Below are 17,539 nucleotides of genomic sequence, written 5' to 3' on the forward strand. Positions count from 1 at the left end.
ACAGACGTGGCTTGGATCCTGCATTGCTGTGGCTCTGGCGTAGGCTGGTGGCTACAACTCTGATTCGACCCCTGGCCTGGGAATCTCCATATGCCATAGGTGTGGCCCTAGAAAAGATAAAAAGACAAAATAAATAAATAAATAAAAATAACTAAAATAAAAAACCTTAGGCATTTTCAAAGTGAAGAAAGCCATAAAGATACCTTGTTCTTTTAATTAGGTAACTTTTGGACCACACCTAGGGATGGTTGCCAGGAGAACCAATCACGTGATTGGAAGGTTGGAACTTTCAGCACCACCCTTGACCTCAGAAGGAGAGAAGTGCTGGAGATTGAATCACCCACCAATGACCAATGATTTAATCAATCATGCTTATATAATGAGGCCTCTATAAAATCCCAGGACTGGGTTTGGAGAACTTCTGAATTGGTGAACATGTGGCTCATTTGAGGGGAATGAGGAACTCCCAGAGGGCATGGAAGCTTTATCCCTTTTTCCCCAAACCTCGACCTGTGCACCTCTTCCATCTGATTGTTCCTGAGTTATGTCATTTTTATAATAAGCCAATATTCTAGTAAGTGTAATGTTTCTCGCACTTCTGTGAGCTGCTCTAGCAAATTAATCAAACCCAAGGAGGGGATTATAGGAACCTCTTGTTTATAGCCAGTTGGTCAGAAGCTCGGGGACACGCTGAGCTTTCCATTGGCACCTGAATTATGTAGGGCTTTAGTCTTTATGACCAAGTCCTCAACCTGCAGATAGATAGTGTCAGAATTAAGCTGAGTTGTAGGATGTTCATCTGATGTCAGAAAATTATTTGGGGATGTGAGAGAAACTCTCCCTTCCCTCAGCTTCCAAGTTGAAATTGGGTCCAGGAACTCAAAAGAATACCCTTACTGGGTACCTAGTTGACTTTCCTGCAGATGTGGGTTATTGGTGGTTATGTACGGTTGATGGATATTGGTTATTGGTATTGAGTAGCTGTGCCTGGACACTAAGTTCCCTAATGACCACTGAACTCATCATCTGTTGGTCTCAAAATGACCCCAAAGCCATTTTTATTCTGATTACAGAGCCTCAAAAGGTCTCTCTGGCCAGATGCTTTAAAAACGTTCACCAGGTTACTTCTCTTTAATCCATATGCTGTCTTTTCTTTCTGTTGCCCTTGGAATAAAAACCCCTCAGCAAGGCAAGTCTCATTCTTCTCGCCTCTGCTCCAGACTTCCTTCTGAGACCCCCCAGCTTGCTCACTGTGTTTGAGACACTCAGGCTTTCTCTCCAGTCCTTAAACCTGTCATCATTAGGAGAGTCTCAGAGACACAGGGGCTTGCTCTTTCCTCCAGCAGGTAGGGAGCCCCCACATATGGTCCCAACCCCACTGTAGCCCGAGTGCCTCAGACGTCACTACCCATCACACTCTGTTTATCTCCTTGCATTATTCTCTGCAGACAACTTTTTACTCTCTGACTTATTCAGTTTTCAGTAATAGTTGCTTTATTCACTTACCTGTAATTTACTTATTTATTTATACCATCTATTTCTTTTTCCTTTGATATGACGGCTTCATGTGCAAAAGGATTTAGCCTGCTTCAGGGAAGCAGAGATGTTAAACACACAGACACTAGACTCGCATGACCCAGGACAGATCCCTGGTCTCACCTCTTAGTAGTTGTGTAGTTTGGGGTAATTTGTTTAACCCATTTCTCTTCTGGAAAAATCAACTAATTACAAAGCCCCTGCTTTAGTGTTAGTGTACCTAGCACATCGTCCATTATCTGTAAATGGTGTTATTGTAGGCGTTACTGTCATCCCCTCACCTATAAGAGGGATAGGCACAGAGAAGGCACTCGACATCACAGGCCCTGGCATAGTGCCCGAACCACAACCAGTGTTCACCAGTGGAGTCTGCACATGTTACTGTCAATAATAGTGCTAATGAAAATGTACTAATAACCCCTTTGTTCATCAGCAGCAACCTCAGGAATGGTGAGTGTCGGGATTTTGAAAAGATCTATAGAAACCAAGAGCTGTACTACTCTTGCTTTATTTTCCGTATTTTCTTTCTCTTCATACACAGATTTCAGTGCCTATAAGCCATTTCTAAAAAGCTGGAAATAGAGAGGTTCGTCAGCCAGAGTCCTTGTCCACAGAGCTGACACTCCAGTACAGACACAGACATTTAAAAAATCACCCTGCTGGTACAGAAATAGGGATAAAAGTGCTATGGAATCTTGAAGGATTCCCCATTCTTCCTAAAGGGGGCAGAATGTTTTCACAGAGTCAGCACCAAATGCATTGCAGTTGGAATAAAAATGAGGAATTCTTCAAGTAAAGAAGACAGGAAGGCAATTCCAGGAAGATAGAAAAGATTGTGATGGTTTAAAAAAACCACTATTCAGAGAAGCATGAGATATTAGGAGGAACTGCAACCGTGTATAGGGGGTAGAAAACAGACTGGGGTTCAGTTGCTGTTGAGGTCAAATAAGCAACGGTAACAGTTTGGGGATTGAGTTTTGTATTACAGTAGATAGGGACTATCAGAGGTTTTTAAAATATGAACGTCAAATGATCATATTTTAATTAATTTATTACCTTAAATTATTATTTTAATTAATTGTGATTAATTAAACAAGAATGGTGGATAGTGGGGGTCTTTCGGATGAGCGAGGAAAGAGTAGCAGTAAGAATATCACTGTGAGGAGTTCCTGTGGTGGCTCAGTGGTTAATGAATCCGACTAGGAACCATGAGGTTGAGGGTTCGATCCCTGGCCTCACTCAGTGGGTTGGGGATCTGGCGTTGTCGTGACCTGTGGTGTAGGTTGCAGACTCGTCTGGGGTCCTGCGTTTCTGTCGCTGTGGCGTAGGCCAGCGACTGCAGCTCTGATTTGACCCCTAGCCTGGGAACCTCCATATGCTTTGGGAGCGGGCCTAGAAAAGAATAAAAAAAAAAAAAAAAGAATATCACTGTGAAAGCTTTTATGATATTCATAATTGGAACTGGGCTCAAGCTGCACTGGTGAGGAAGATAAAAGGGAAGCAGATTTTAAGAGTATTTAGGACAGAGGGTCAAATAAGCTTGGCAGCCCTGGGGATATAGTTATTAAGAGAGAGAGAAAGCCAAAGATGCTCTGATATATCTGTTTTGGAAAATAATGTCTTTCTGCCAGTCATGTATGTAGGGAATACAAGATTAGAAATAGGTCAGTGACATGCAAGTCTGAATTTGGGAATGTTACTTTTGATTTGCAAGGCATTGATTTATACATTTTTAATTTTAATTTGTTAATAACATATTAACTATTTCCTATGTGAATATATTTGTGCAAGGTTTTATATGTAGGTAACTCCATCACTTTGGTTAGGGCAGTGGTGGTTTTTGTTTTCATTTTGTTCTGTTTTGTTTTTGGCCGTGACGGCAGCATGTGGAAGTTCCGCAGTCCAGAGATCATCAGGCATGGAACCTGCACCGCAGCAGCAGCCTGAGTTGCTGCAGCGACACCACCAGATCCTGAAGCTGCTGTGTGTGGCCAGGAACACTAGTGCTGGCTTTTGACTTATCGTCCTGGAGGAATTATTAATAACATCCCCTTTTCTTCATTAAAGTATCCTGGTTTGCGTCATAATTATCTGGTTCCTAAGATAAAAGGAAATACATAGCTGAAGAACTGAGAAGTCAATAGACATTTAGAATCTAGTGTAGGAGGTAGACATGTTTGAATAATTTTTTTTTTAATGCTGCCAGAATGAAGGAGAAGAGGAATAAAAGTATCAAGATCCCAAAGTCAAGAGCCACTTTTATTTTCTATCCTAGCTTTCTGGGCAATGCATTTTTTTTTTTTCTTTTTTTTTTTTTTCAGGGCCACACCTGCGGCAGGCATATGGAAGTTCCCAGGCCAGGGGTCAGATTGGAGCTTCAGCCACTGTCCTACGCCACATCCACAGCCGGGAGGGATCCAAGCCACACCTTTGACCTACACCACAGCTCAAGGCAATGCCGGTCCCCGACCCACCAAGCAAGGCCAGGGGCTGCACCTGCATCCTCATGCGTACCTGTCAGATTCGTTTCCGTTGTGCCTCAACAGGAACTCCCTGGGCAATGATATTTTGATGTTGAGTAAGTAAATGACACTTTTTACAAGAACTTCTTATTATTGTTCGAGGAGGATGGGCTCCAGAAGGGACAAGCATGATGCACTAGATACCCTGAGAATCCTCCCAGACATAGGGTGATGTAGGCCTAACTGTCCCCACTTAGAGGTGATGAACCCAAGACACTGGGGGGGTCACATAACTTGTCCCATGGAGGCAGCACCTGAATTCTCCCAGCCTGACTGAAAAGCTTGCTTTCCTTGTGTGCCACCAATTTTCTTCTACCTCGTCCAGAGAAAGTGAGTGGAGAGAGGCATGCGGCCAGGCCTCGCGTGAGAGCCCACACGCCGTGTCAGTGCGAGAGAGGAAAAGATGACTGCTGTCAGCAGACTTAGTGAAACCCACTCAAAACGGGTTCAGCTGGGCTGACGTCACCGTCACTGTTATCCAGGAGAGGGTTATAAGCAACAGTGTCAAAAGTGGCATTCAGATCAAGCGAAATTAAAAGACTCAAACTGTCAGACACGACTGCGTTAATAAACCAAGACAAAGAAACTCAGAAAAGGCTGCCTCTGCCATGAGTGAAGCCACAAAAAGCTGGATTTAAATTTCTCAGGGAGACCGTGTCCCTTTCTTTGCCGTAACCTGCCACCTCCGGCTGTGAACGTTCCTGATACAAAAGAGCACGCACGTCTGGTACCTGATCAAATGACTACCCATCGCACCGTCATTTATCGCCCGAGACTTTGTTGTTCCCTCCAAAAGAGTGACGGGCAAAATCCATTCACTGAACAGTCATTTGTTGATTCTTGACTCAGACAAGCACGGTAGCAAGCGCTGTGTGTGCAGAATACGCCCTCGCCTCAAGGTGCTGACAAACCTCGTTATTAAACTTGGTGAATTATACAATCTTTCGTAACAAAGGAGTAAGGATATTTGAAAACACTGAAGAAGGACTGGATACGGGCCTTAGAATTCCCTTTGAGAAGAAAGGGAAACAGCAACTCAGCCAAAATTTCAAAAGACGCCTCCGGGGAGGGGTCCTACTCGGTGAGGCGTCCGTGGCGTTTGCCACGTGTCTTAGCTCCCCGCTGCTGACCGAAAATGCCATGAGCGGGGCCTGAGGGATCGCAACCAATAGACGCATATTCCTAGAGTTCTGGACGCTGGAAGGCAGGGGGCGAGGTGCCAGCACGGTCAGTGTTTGGTGAGGGTACTTCCAGATTCGGAGGCCGTCGTTCCCTTCGCCCTCGCGCAGCAAAGAGCCGTCTTTCCGCGTGTCTTCCGCGTGGCAGGAAGGGCTCCCTGTGCTGCCCTACCTGTAAGGGCAGGAACCTCATCCCGTCGCCTCTCAGAGGCCCCTCTTCTGACACCATCACGGTGGGGGTTCCGACTTCAACATACGACTTTTGGGGGAAACAGAAACCCTCAGTCCAGAAACATCATCCAAACTGGTCTCTGAAGATAGAAAAGAGATGTGAGTGCTCACAGTAGGGCAGCAGACACACACTGGCACTGTCCCCATTAGGCTGATCGGCAGGGCCCCCGTGAGTCACTGAGTGTGAGAGACCATCAGTCATTCTCCAGGGAGAGATTTCTTTGGGTTTGTCAGGTCAAGGGCAGGTCCCGTGTACGCCACTCAACTTGTCTTTTTCTTTGTCCCAGACCCTGCTGTTATACTTCGATGGAATTGAGTACTCAGGTCTACCCTCCTCTCAGGGTACTGTTCTTCCTCAGCCCCTTCTTCTTCTTTTTTTTTTTTTTTTTGGCCTTTTTCTAGGGCCGCTCCCACAGCATATGGGGGTTCCCAGGCTAGAGGTCAAATTGCAGCTGTAGCCACCAGCCTACACCAGAGCCACAGCAACGCGGGATCCGAGCCACGTCTGCGACCTATATCACAGCTCACGGCAACGCCAGATCCTTAACCCACTGAGCAAGGCCAGGGACCGAACCCGCGACCCCATGGTTCCTAGTGGATTCGTTAACCACTGTGCCACGACGGGAACTCCCTCCTCAGCCCCTTCTAACTGTGATAGGATGTAGGAGGAGATTCCGAAGGCTGCTTGCATTAAAGCCATGATCCTGTTATAGCCCTCACTTAATCCATCACTGGCCTTCCCCCCAGGATTTTGGACCCCCCAGCCAAAGGAATTCCCGGCAGATTCTTTTGCTGGACCAAAGATGTACTAAGAAACCCCCTGCATTTGTTTCATACCATAGCCGGTCAAGACATTTTACAATCTGGATTCCGTCTTCCCAGGCTCCTTCTACATTAATGCCTAGTATAACATGCCGCAGTAATAAAATTATGCTTGCATATTATAGTTATTATGTCATTTCTGTTATCCGCGTCACAATGATATGTGAAATTGACACAATAACATTATGTGAAATTATGGCTTTCTTTTTCTGTTAGCGTTGTCAGGAAATTTCTGGGTATGAGGAACTTGGGCTCAAATACAAAGAAGTTGTTTAGGATGTGGAGGGCAGTTTCTGTAGAACCACTGGTCCTCAGGTTAAAATCAAATGTGGTCCTGCTACATAGAACCTGTGTTAACCCTGGAGTGTAACCCATGTAACTCACCTCTGGCAACGTGGATATTTATGAGAGTGCTGCTCCGAGAAGACTAGTCCAAGCCGTGACTGATGGATGTGCCACCAGTCCAATAAAAAATTTAATTCTGTATCATTCATAAAACCCATTCTTATTTTGGAGTTTAAAAAAAAATCATTTCCTGATGTATAAATATTTAATAACTCCTTTAAATATTAAATGGCTCCGCTCAGTACAACATATTCCAAAAATGCACATACGTCAGTGAAAATGGCCTGAAATTTTTGCCTGTCTCCTGAATCCTGTTTTCAGCAAACCTATCTCGTATTTAGCTGTATCTTTCCCATAACTAGACCTGTGGTGCTGAGATAACGTCCATGGCGATACAGTGATCCATACAATATCCAATTATGTCAACCCTATGGATCTCTTCCTTCTCATCCGGATGCTCCCTGGGGTGGTTTTCAATACAGCCCGAAAATCCTTTGATAATTAGTAGCTGGTGGACTACATCTGTCCCGGGCTTGGGTTTCAGGGTGAATGTAAGCCCGGTGCGCTTATGAGATGGGACTTTGGGGTTCTTGGTAGGGAGAGGGTTTGCTTTGCGTTTGAGAGGCGCATAAACAATGCATGGCCAGAGGGATGACTGTGACTGTCTTAAAACGTGACCTCAGAATGCTTTGGTGATCGTCTCTGAACAGATGGGTAAGCGTCCCTCCCCTTTGACTCTGGGCTCTGTGACTGATATACCAACAGAATATAATAGAGGCCACGAGCTTCCACTGTGGGGGCCCATGCCTCTGGGAACTGCTCGCTCAGAACCCAGCCTCCATCCTGTGAGGAAGCCCATGGAGAGGCCAGAAACAGGGGCCCAGCTATGAGCTAATAGCCAGAGTCAATCATCGGGTGATTCGTTCTCTTGCCTCTGAGTCTTCCAGATGAAATTCTAGGTATTATGGGGCAGATATAAGCCCTACATGCTGTGCCTCATCTGAGTTCATGACCCAGAGGAAGTAGGAGAGACAAACAATTATTTTAGATTGATAAATTTTGCGGCAGTGGGTTGCATAGAAATGGTGAGAATACTAGTGCTAACTTATCTCAAAAGTCTCTTATCTTCCAGAAAAAAAAAAAAGAAAAAAAATTCTATTATTTCCACCCTTTGGTTCTCAACCTTCAAAAAGCTTTCTTTACTTCATTGGCTCGAAATCCTCCTCCAGCTCTTTATTTTCTGTTTAATAATGTGGTGCCACAGATAACGTGCTGTTTACCAATCTGACTGTAGCAATACAAACTATTGAAATTTTGTCGTTTTACTCTTTTAGCCAATCACAGCAGTTGCTCATATAGTAAATAATAAATCTGAATTGAATAGATGAATGAATAAATGAATGTGTGATCTGAGCCATAAATTTGTGAAAATCCTTTTTGTAAGAGTAAAGTGAAATATAAAATTTAGGCATTCTTTTCAGTAGTTCCACCATTGTAGTAACACAGTATTTGAAATAAATAAATAACTTTCATGAATTACATATATTTCTTAGCTTCTTAGTATAGAAGATACCTACCTGAGTACACGTTAAGTCTGATCCTTCAATGTGCTTTAATTTTAAACATATCCTTTGTTTAAACCAATGCTCTGACCTGTATCTTTAAGGCAGTGTTTTCCGTTTTCCTCCTTTTCCTCCTCCCTTCCTCCTCCCTTCCTTCTTCCTTCCTTCTTTCTTCCTCTCTCCCTCACTCTCTTTCTCTTTCTTGCTTATTTTCTTCCATTCTTTCTTCCATTTTTCTTTTTTGCTGTTGTTCTTTTAGGGTTCATCTCAGTTAAAAACTCTTGGGTGTGCATTTTTAATTAGACTTTTTATCTTGGGGTAATTTCAAATTCACATTTACTGGTAAGAAATCATATAGAATGATCCCATGTCCCCTTTACCCGGTTTTGCCCAGTGGTTAACATTTTGCAAACGTATAGTACATATTGGACACGGGGGATGTTGAATCATGTCCTCCAAGCAGAGAAGGAACTCAGACTGAAAAATGAAGCGGGCACCTCCACCAAGTGCAGTTGTGAAGTTTCCTGTGGCTAATCTACACACACACAGGATGGGGCAGACAACAGTCCAGAGGCATCTGCAGCTGTACTCACCCCTTCATCAGGGGCTGCAGGGGGACCTGACGGGGCCAGAGATGAAGAAAGAATCTCACTGCTAAGGGAGAAGCCCGTCCACATGGATGGGAGCTGGTTTCCCCCCACTCCTTGGGAGTCTCAGGACATTTATTCCTCCAGGGTCAATAAGCACCTGCATCAGTAAATGACATTCTTCCAGCTTCCCTCTCAGATGATAGGGCACTTACCTGGCTTGGGCACCTTCCTTGCGAGTAGCCTAAAGCTCTGTCACATAGGAAGGGAGGGGTTAGGACTGCCGGCCCAAATGAAACTGACGGAAAGCAGTGCAGTCCGTGTGGTGCAGCCACACAGTGCCATAGCGCAACTGGGTAACTGACCCAGAAGAGTCAAGCTGTGAAGCATTTCCGCCACCACAGGGATCCCTCATGATACCCTGGTTCAGCCATTCGTTCCTCCCTCCAGCCCCATCTTCTCCTTAACCCTTGGCAGCCATGAAGCTGTTTTCTGTTTCTATAGTTCTTTCACTGGAATGATAATAATAATAATACTGGAATAATAATAATATTCCATAAATAGAATCGTTTTAAGATTGGCTCCTTCACTCAGCATCCTTCTGTGGAGGTTGTGGCATTTGTTAGTGCTTTATTCCTTTTCACTGCTGCATGGTACTCCATGGTATGGACATTCTACAGTTTAAGTGTCTAAGGACATCTGGGTTGTGCCCAGTTTCTGCTGTTACACATTAAGTTGCCAGAAGGAGTTGTGTGCTAGTTTTAGCTTGACTAGGTTTTTAAGGAGACTGCCAAATGGTTTTTCACAGAAACTATGCTCTGTTATATTCCCATCAGCTGTGTGTGAGTGATCCAGTTTTCGCATATCAAATGTGAAAGTATATGATACAGTCACTAATTTTTATTTCAGCCTTTCTGATAGGTGTGTTGTGATATCTGATTATGGTTTTAATTTATGTTTTTAATGGCTGATGATATTGAAAAATCCTTTCATGTGCTTATTTATCCTTTGTATATCCACTTGGGTGATATTCTAGATACTAGTCTTCAAATATGTGATTTGCAAACATCTGTAACTCATCTTTCTCTGCTCTTCTCAGGGTCTTTCGTGGAGCAAACATTTCTAATATTGATGAGGTCCAGTTCCTCTATTCTATCAATCGATTTGTAATATTCGTGTTATTTTCCACATGTGTTTGGTAGAATTCTCCACTGAAATTGTCTCAGTCTGAAAGATTCTCCTTTCAGAAGAAGGATTTTGTAATTACAACTGTATGATAGCCTTAATAACTATAAGGCTGTTCAAAGTTTTTATTATTTAATAATTTTATTTAATTCTGCTTTTCAATAAAGTCGTCCATTTCATTTAAGTTGTCAGAGTTTTTCATTTTTATTTTCATTCAGTTCAGTGCATTTAAAACATCAATCAAGGGGAGTTCCCGTCGTGGCTCAGTGGAAGCAAATCTGACTAGCATCCATGAGGATGCAGGTTTGATCCCTGGCCTCCCTTACTGGGTTAAGGATCTGGCATTGCCATGAGCTGTGGTGTATTTTGCAGACATGGCCCGGATCCTGCGTTGCTATGACTGTGGTGTAGCCCAGCAGCTACAGCTTTGATTTGACCACCAGCCTGGAAACTTCCATATGCTGCCAGGGCAGGGCTCAAAAAGACAAAAAAAAAGTCCACCAAGGGATTGAGACTTTGTTTTCATCTCTTGAAATATCTAGAATTGTGGTATTTAGTCTCCAGTGGTTTGGTATTTCCTGTAAATTATCCATCTTTGCCTCTAGTTTATTTCCAATGTCTCGCATCATCCTTGGCATCAACAGTCTAGTCTTTTTCCTGGAGGCTGAGAATCATCTGATCACTTAGCTGTTTTTCTGCGGTTTTTTCTTTCTCCCTCATCTGAGTTATAGTTCTCTGTCTTTTCATTTTTATAGGTTTTTGGTGTGGTGACCTTTTTACAGATAATAGAGTTGTAGCCTCTCTTACTTCTGGTGTCTGCCCCCTTTGTGGCTGAAGTTGGAATGGGGGCTTGCTGTAGGCTTCCTGATGGGAGGGACTGGTGCCTGCCCCTTGGAAGGTGGAGCTGATTCAGTCCCTCTGGTGGGTGGGGCTTTGTCTCTGGGTGAGATTAGAGGCAGCTGTGTGCCTGGGGGTCTTTAGGCAGCCTGTTTACTGAGGGGCGGGGCTGTGATCCCACCTGGGTTGTTGTTTGCCCTGGGGCTTCTCAGCATTGATGGGTGGGGCCATTTTCCCAAAATGGCCCCATCCAGAGAAAGCCAGCTGCTGAATATTCCCGAGAGCTTTGCTTCCAGGGTCCTTCCCCCACAACAAGCCACATTCACCCCTGCTTTCCCAGGAGGTCCTCCAAGAACTACAGTCAGGTTTGACCCAGATTCCTGTGGAGACTTTGCTTTGCCCTGGGACCTAGTGCACGTGAAAGTCTGTGTGCACCTTTTAAGAATGGGGTCTCCGCTTCCCCCAGTCCCGTGGAGCGCCTGCGAACAAGCCCCACTGGCCCTCAATGCCAGATACTCCAGAGGCTCTTTCTCCCAGTGCCAGATCCTCACACGTGGGAGTTTGATGTGGGGCTCAGAACTCTCACTCCTGTAGGTAAGTCTCTGAGAATCAGTTACTTTCCAGTCTGTGGGGCTTCCCACCCGGGAGGTATGGGGTTGTTTGTATCAGTAATCTACCCTTCTACCTCTGGATGTGGCCTCCTCTTTGTCTTGCGGAGTAGGATATCTTTTGGAAAGTTCCCGGTCTATTTGGTTGAAGATTGCTCAGCGTGTGGTTGTAAATTTTGTTGTTTTTAGGAGAGAAGTTGAGCTCCAGTCCTTCTACTCCACTATCTTAATGCCACCTCCCTCCAGTGCTTTGGTGTTTTCCTTTTATCTTTCTGTGATTAATTTCTAGTTTGATTGCAGCCTGGACAGAGAATACATTTTGTATGATTTCAGTTCTTTTTAATTTGTTAGGATTTGCTCTACCTCCCAAGATATCACCTATCCAGATATACGTGTCCCATGTGCATTTGAAAATAAAGTGTTTTCCCCTGCTGTGTAAAGTAGTCCATAGAAGTAACGTAGATCTTTTCAGTTGATAATGTTTACGAGTTCCTTTGTATTCTTGTTGACTGTCTGCTACTTGTTCTATAAACGGTTTAAAAACAGATGTGGAAATCTCCAAATATAATTGGAGATGTCTGTTTATCCTTTCAGTTTTATCTGCTCTTGCTTCATATATTTTACAGTTATGAGAATTGTGTGTCACCCTTAGGACTGCTGTGTCTCTTGAGGATTTGACTCTTCTATAATTGTGTAATATCCCTCTCTGTCTCTGGTGAATTTCCTTTGCTCTGATGTCTAGTTTTATTTGATACTAATGTCTACTGCTGCTTTCCTCCATGTAACATCTTCATAATATACCTTTCCCTGTTCTGTTCCTCTCGGCTTTCCTATATTGTTATATTTGAAGCAAGTTTCTTGAATACAGCATATTGTTGGTTATACGTTTTAATCTACACTGGTGTATAACTTTAAAAGAACAGCAGCAGAGTAGCAATTGAAGAAACGCTTTATTAATATCAACCAAATAAATCCCCAGACAGGGAGCCCCAATATGAACTGGACTGGAGCACACCTTGAAGTTAAAGTTAGAAGTCAGGTCTCCTATTACTATTTCAGCTAAACCAGCTAGGCTCAGGCACTTCAGAGAAGGAGGGATAGACAGACTCCAGGCTGATACTCTTTTCAACTTACGTGTAGGTAAAAACATGGAGAAAAAGTGAACTGGATATGTCTGCTGGGACAGACCGTGCCCCAGTCCCTTTAGGAAGAATGCTGATTTCCAGTGGATCAGAACTCTTTTTGATGATAAACTTGGTCTCACGAATGACCTGGCCCTAGCAATGAAGTAACTGCTAAGTCGTGGATAATGGTGCACAGACTGGTGAAAGGAATTTAAGAATCTTCTAACAGGAAACCTTTTTTGTTATGGCCGACTTTTTACTCTTCAAGCTAAACTTCAGAATGTTACATTTTCCTGTTCCTTTTCATCTTTTTATACTTCGGACTCCCTCTAGAGGCACTAATTCCGGTAGATTTTCCAATAGATGTTGGGGTTTAGTCGTCTTCCTTCTCTGCTTTTCCCTTTTGCGCATGGTGTTCCAGGGCTTTCCTGGGACGATTAGGTGCCCATGATTCCCGCTCACGGCAGAGAGTGGCCTTCGCTAAAAACCCCACCTGGGCTGCATCACAGTTGTATTGTGCTTGAGGCAGTTGGCAAGGGCTCTTCCGTCGCTTCCACTTAGCTTGGACACTGCACAACCAAGCAGTGGTAGAGACTGAGGTTTGTTTTATCACTGAACATTCCCTGGGTGATCCAGCCCCACGTGTCCAAGGTGGAGACCAGCAAAGTCCCTCAGACAAGTCTGTAATGATTCTGTGAGAACCAGTTAAGTCAAGATCAATTTATAGCAACAGCCAACTGATCACATTGGGGTATCTCCCAGGAAGTATTGAGGAGAAACACACAGTAGAAGACAAGTAAAAGATTATCTGTAGCATCTGTGATAAATCAGTGATTAGTTGATCAGAACAATCCCAATTCAGATATTCATTCTGCACCAGCTGTGGTGATTCAGGAAGACTCCAAAGAAAAAGGGACACCATCCTATCTCCTGAAGCAGAAAAAGTCACTCCATGACAAGTGCATTCATACTTAAAGATTTTTAATTACCTTTATTAGAAAACTAAACTTGAACCTTAGAATGGCTATATGAGAGGGACAGAATGTGAAGTATTATGATGTAATGAAATTAAAGTATTAAATGACTCACTCAAGGCACACCTGTTTAGGATTGATAGTGACTGAATGTGAACCCATACTGAACTTCAGCTTCCATGCTCTGCATATGTCTGTTAAAACTGTGTTAAAAAGGGGGCAGTGTTGGAGTTCCCGTCGTGGCACAGTGGTTAACGAATCCGACTAGGAACCATGAGGTTGCAGGTTCGATCCCTAGCCTTGTTCAGTGGGTTACGGATCTGGCATTGCCATGAACTGTGGTGTAGGTTGCAGATGCGGCTCGGATCCTGCCTTGCTGTGGCCCTAGTGTAGGCTGGCAGCTGCAGCTCCGATTAGACCCCTAGCCTGGGAACCTCCATATGCCACAGGAGCGGCCCTAGAAAAGGCAGAAAGACAAAAATAAAAAATAAAAAAATAAAAAGGGGCAGTGGAAGGAAGGGGGGGGGGCTCTTCTTGCTAAAGATCGCTCAGTAAGAAACACATGGGAAGATATCAAAGGCAACATCAAATTACAAAGAAGAGTGGAGGAGTTCCCTTTGTGGCTCAGCAGTTAACGAACCCGACTAGTATCCATGTGGGTTCGATCCCTGGCCTCTCTCAGTGGGTTAAGGACCCAGCATTGCCATGAGCCATGGTGTAGGTTGCAGACTCGGCTCAGATCCCCCGTTGCTTTGGCTGTGGTTATGACAGATTTGACCCCTAGCCTGGGAACCTCCCTATGCTGCAGGTGTGGCCATAAAAAAGCAAAAAAAAAAAAAAAAGAATAGTGGAGTAGGCAAAAGAAAATGGGGGAGAAGCAGAAATCATGACTCACACACAAAGTTAATGAGTAAAATGTGAGTAAAAATTACTATGTTAAGCTTTGAAAGTATTTCAGGTGTCATATGAAGTTTATAACTCTGAGGCACCCAAGATAGGAACCACAGTCTATGTAGAGTAACAGAGTGACCACGTTCCCCTGGTTTAACTGGGACTCTTCCAGGTTTGGCGCTGACATCTCATGTCCTGGGAAGAAGCTCTGCAGTCCTGTGCAAACCAAGCCACCTGGTCAGCCTAGGCAGTAGAGAAAGACTGAGAGTTCACAGAGATGCTTGGATTCTATTGTCAGTTCCAGTCCAGGACAGACATGCATATTAGTCAAGTCATGTCAACCCTCTGTCCGTTTCCTTATCTGTCAAATGTAGATCACTGTACCCCGCTCAGGTGTTGTGAAAGTTAAATAGATCATCTCTGGGAAAAAGCTTTCATCCAGAAGCTCAGTGCTTTTGTGTTTCAAGGCTGACAAGAAAAGTTGCAGGGCCGCAAAAGACCCCATATTTGGGAGGTGATGGCTTATCAAGGGGAAGAAGAGAGCTCTCCCATTGTAATCGCTGGGGAAGAGAACCTTCCTTCCTGGGAGCGAGCAAGGTGAGGTAGTGGAGGTGACGGCAGGTGAGAGGTTTAGGAACTGTACGGACATGTGCCCCACTTGCCTGCTGCCCCCCCGCCCCCGTTATCTAGGGGATGACTCTGGATGTCAGCACAGGCCTGCAGTGAAGACCTGAGGCCTCTGAGAGCTGGGCTGAGGGTCTCTGCCCAGCACTGAGAGCTGAGGACCTAACTACAGTGCATGGTGCTGGAAGACGTCAAGGCAAGGATGGGGTCCACAGTGAATTCCTATTTAGGGGTGTGATCTTGGCACCAGGAAAGGTGGGGATATGACAGATTGAATTAGCCACTGCCTTGGGCAGTGGGGACTCAGATCTGATTTGACTTAAAACACATAGAGTGACTAAATTTTCATTAATCTAAACATTCTAAGACAGACTTTTGTAATCTACTCAAAGAAAAATGAGACATTTTTCTGGACCACACATGTGCTCAGAGAATAGTTTAGGAGGTAGACACATATATAGTCAATTACCATGTAAGAAGGTGAAATAAGATGTGTCAGGGGACAAGGGGAATGGGACAGCTAAGGGGGGAGAAGGGGGTACCTGCTTATAAGTTTCCAGAAGGAAAGGTGGCCAAAGCAGCCCTGAAATGCTCTCCCATGGTAATCACAGGGCAAAGGACTCTTTGAGATCAGGTGAGCCAGCAAATAGAAGCCGTGAAGAACAGGCTCAAAATGCCATCTTTCTGCCTAAGAAAATAAATGCTGATCCATAGAAACAATGTTGCCTGAATGTTAATCTTTCCATCTCCTGCAGAACTTCCCTGCCAGGATAGAAGAGGAGAGAACAGCTCCCTCACAGAACACTTCGTGTAAGTAACGCTCTGGGATGCACCAGCCCTCCTGATCTGAGGAACGAAAAACAACTACAGACCCGTCAAATGTCAGAAAAGTCACTTTGTTCCAAATGGGCTACTTTTAACCACATTTATTATAATCTATTGCTAATTCCACTGAGAGTGTAAGAATTAGCTTCCCCTTAATTGGCAATTGCAAAGAAGTCTCCCCAGGAAACTTCCTTCTAAGGGAAAATTTTAAATTCCATTAGTGACAATGACAGCACTATAGCTGAGAGGAGGTAGGGTTGGTCTAATCTTTTGTTTAAAATATTCAGAATAATTGACATCAGAGAAGGGCAGGGAGGGAGGGAAAGAGAGCGAGCCTGTGCCTGCATTAGTTGAATGATTGATAATGGAATGTTTCTAATTACATCAGCCCTTTCCAGAAGAGACAGGTCATGGGGAACTTATAGATCCACAGCTACAAGTTTGAGAGTCTTTGACAAATAGCTATAATTTAAAATACAATTATTAAAAGATAAGACAGATGGGAACAGCTTGTTTCTTTTTTCATGCGTGAGTCAGATGGGGCAGAGAAATTTTCCTCCCCTGATGGAACTAAGAGTTGCAACTTCAGTGAGTGGTTTGGTAAAGTTAGATTACTAAAAGTTGAAATTGAGGTTGCCTTTAACTTCACAGGGAGAAAAATGTATGTCTTCCTATTTTTCATCCTCTAGAGATGACTTATTTTAAAATAGTATTATATTTTCTGGCTGTAAATGGCATACACTCTCCTTATAGAAGTCAAAATAAAATGAAATAAAGTAAAAAATAAAATATAGGCCACAATCAATCCTTAGAACTAACTACTGCTATGGCTTTTTCCTGAGTACCTTTATATAGTTGAGATTTTATGTAATCCATGTAGAAACTTGATTTTCTTCTTATTTAGTATTAAGATACAAATGTTTGGCAATGCCATTAAAAACATTTTCTACATATAATATTTCAAGACGTTTGAATTTTCAAAGTCTGTTTCCAAATTTTATAAAATTTAAAAAGTAAGCTAACAAAATTTACTTCCTAAGATTGCTATGGGGCATTTCATTTGTTGACTACTGCAAAATAATTCTCTGAGAAATTAATTTTAGTGAGTAACATTAGTTTTGTCAAATTGCTTTCTAAAACCTCTGTACTTGTTCTGTACCTTCCCCATATCCTATCAAGCAAAAATTAATTTATATATTTCTTCAACCCAAGTTCCCAGATAAGTTCTCCATAAAGGTGAGTTACTAATTAGCAACAGCACATTTAGGTCAGGAAAAACGTCTCTCTTTCAGTTCAGTTGAGTTCATCATGTTTGCTGTTTTAATCCTATTCCTCTGAAAATTCCGGTTTCTCTGTAAAAGCTTTCCCATGCCAATTGTAGGGGGAACAATGGCTCTTGGCCTTACCTTAAATCATTGACAGTTCTTTCCATGGTCAGTCTAACTTTAGTGGGCTTTTTTCTTTTATTTATGGGTTTGTTGTTTTGGTTTTGATCATTGTATGCTCTTGGAAGAATGGTGATTGCTAACTCATAGACCAGAACTTTTCACTGCTAGATATCATTTTTGCTAGTTATTAATACAAGGAGTGGCTAAATTATATTGTGTTCACTATATGCAGGCACCATGCTAAGGAATACATACATGTTTTTCCTCCAAAATTACTTCTCACAGTAAATAGTGTTATTT

The 17,539-nt window shown here is 43.4% G+C and overlaps 1 long non-coding RNA gene across 7 annotated transcripts in view; it reads left to right on the plus strand.

Annotated features, from left to right (window-relative positions):
- Positions 1–17,539, plus strand: part of LOC110260213 (uncharacterized) — a 282,336-nt gene that overhangs the window by 64,673 nt on the left and 200,124 nt on the right. For 4 of the 7 annotated variants that reach the window (XR_014842916.1, XR_014842915.1, XR_014842919.1 and 1 more), the window contains exon 2: positions 15,782–15,836. This is a non-coding gene — a long non-coding RNA (uncharacterized LOC110260213). Of the gene's footprint in view, positions 1–11,038; positions 11,400–15,740; positions 15,837–17,539 lie in introns of those variants that run through there. The other 3 variants (XR_014842917.1, XR_014842920.1, XR_014842918.1) reach the window with 3 other exon arrangements.

The sequence above is a fragment of the Sus scrofa genome, chromosome 4 (assembly GCF_054392235.1).
Source record: "Sus scrofa isolate SSC_HxYL_T2T_F1_AM1 chromosome 4, Sscrofa_HxYL_maternal_Yorkshire_Landrace_v2.0, whole genome shotgun sequence".
In the NCBI taxonomy this organism is placed as follows: Eukaryota; Metazoa; Chordata; class Mammalia; order Artiodactyla; family Suidae; genus Sus; species Sus scrofa.